Source organism: Heterodontus francisci, unplaced genomic scaffold, assembly GCF_036365525.1.
Source record: "Heterodontus francisci isolate sHetFra1 unplaced genomic scaffold, sHetFra1.hap1 HAP1_SCAFFOLD_276, whole genome shotgun sequence".
In the NCBI taxonomy this organism is placed as follows: domain Eukaryota; kingdom Metazoa; phylum Chordata; class Chondrichthyes; order Heterodontiformes; family Heterodontidae; genus Heterodontus; species Heterodontus francisci.
Window position 1 is genome coordinate 1,268,911 of NW_027141021.1, and position 2,411 is coordinate 1,271,321.

The window sequence follows — 2,411 nt, forward strand, 5'->3', positions numbered from 1 at the left end:
CATCCTGACTGTCTGTCCATTCTGCTAAACTATCAATGTCCTGTTTCAGTCAATTACTATCATCCTGACTGTCTGTCCATTCTGCTAAACTATCAATGTCCTGTTTCAGTCAATTACTATCATCCTGACTATCTGTCCATTCTGCTAAACTATCCATGTCCTGTTTCAGTCAATTACTATCATCCTGTCTGTCTGTCCATTCTGCTAATCTATCCATGTCCTGTTTCAGTCAATTACTATCATCCTGACTGTCTGTCCATTCTGCTAAACTATCCACGTCCTGTTTCAGTCAATTACTATCATCCTGACTCTCTGTCCATTCTGCTAATCTATCCATGTCCTGTTTCAGTCAATTTCTATCATCCTGACTCTCTGTCCATTCTGCTAAACTATCAATGATCTGTTTCAGTCAATTACTATCATCCTGACTGTCTGTCCATTCTGCTAAACTATCAATGTCCTGTTTCAGTAAATTACTATCATCCTGACTCTCTGTCCATTCTGCTAAACTATCCATATCCTGTTTCAGTCAATTACTATCATCCTGACTGTCTGTCCATTCTGCTAAACTATCCATGTCCTGTTTCAGTCAATTACTATCATCCTGACTGTCTATCCATTCTGCTAAACTATCAATGTCCTGTTTCAGTCATTTACTATCATCCTGACTGTCTGTCCATTCTGCTAAACTATCAATGTCCTGTTTCAGTCAATTGCTATCATCCTGACTCTCTGTCCATTCTGCTAAACTATCCATGTCCTGTTTCAGTCAATTACTATCATCCTGACTGTCTGTCCATTTTGCTAAACTATCCATGTCCTGTTTCAGTCAATTACTATCATCCTGACTGTCTGTCCATTCTGCTAATCTATCAATGTCCTGTTTCAGTCAATTACTATCATCCTGACTGTCTGTCCATTCTGCTAAACTATCAATGTCCTGTTTCAGTCAATTACTATCATCCTGACTGTCTGTCCATTCTGCTAAACTATCAATGTCCTGTTTCAGTCAATTACTATCATCCTGACTGTCTGTCCATTCTGCTAAACTATCAATGTCCTGTTTCAGTCAATTACTATCATCCTGACTGTCTGTCCATTCTGCTAAACTATCCATGTCCTGTTTCAGTCAATTACTATCATCCTGACTGTCTGTCCATTCTGCTAAACTATCAATGTCCTGTTTCAGTCAATTACTATCATCCTGACTGTCTGTCCATTCTGCTAAACTATCAATGTCCTGTTTCAGTCAATTACTATCATCCAGACTGTCTGTCCATTCCGCCAAACTATCAATGTCCTGTTTCTGTCAATTACTATCATCCTGACTGTCTGTCCATTCTGCTAAACTATACATTTCCTGTTTCAGTCAATTACTATCATCCTGACTGTCTGTCCATTCTGCTAAACTATCAATGTCCTGTTTCAGTCAATTACTATCATCCTGACTGTCTGTCCATTCTGCTAAACTATCCATTTCCTGTTTCAGTCAATTACTATCATCCTGACAGTCTGTCCATACTGCTAAACTATCAATGTCCTGTTTCAGTCAATTACTATCATCCTGACTGTCTGTCCATTCTGCTAAACTATCAATGTCCTGTTTCAGTCAATTACTATCATCCTGACTGTCTACCCATTCTGCTAAACTATCCATGTCCTGTTTCAGTAAATTACTATCATCCTGACTGTCTATCCATTCTGCTAAACTATCCATGTCCTGTTTCAGTAAATTACTATCATCCTGACTGTCTGTCCATTCTGCTAAACTATCCATGTCCTGTTTCAGTCAATTACTATCATCCAGACTGTCTGTCCATTCTGCTAAACTATCAATGTCCTGTTTCAGTCAATTACTATCATCCTGACTGTCTGTCCATTCTGCTAAACTATCAATGTCCTGTTTCAGTCAATTACTATCATCCTGACTGTCTGTCCATTCTGATAACCTATCAATGTCCTGTTTCAGTCAATTACTATCATCCTGACTGTCTGTCCATTCTGCTAAACTATCAATGTCCTGTTTCAGTCAATTACTATCATCCTGACTGTCTGTCCATTCTGCTAAACTATCAATGTCCTGTTTCAGTCAATTACTATCATCCTGACTATCTGTCCATTCTGCTAAACTATCCATGTCCTGTTTCAGTCAATTACTATCATCCTGTCTGTCTGTCCATTCTGCTAATCTATCCATGTCCTGTTTCAGTCAATTACTATCATCCTGACTGTCTGTCCATTCTGCTAAACTATCCATGTCCTGTTTCAGTCAATTACTATCATCCTGACTCTCTGTCCATTCTGCTAATCTATCCATGTCCTGTTTCAGTCAATTACTATCATCCTGACTCTCTGTCCATTCTGCTAAACTATCAATGATCTGTTTCAGTCAATTACTATCATCCTGACTG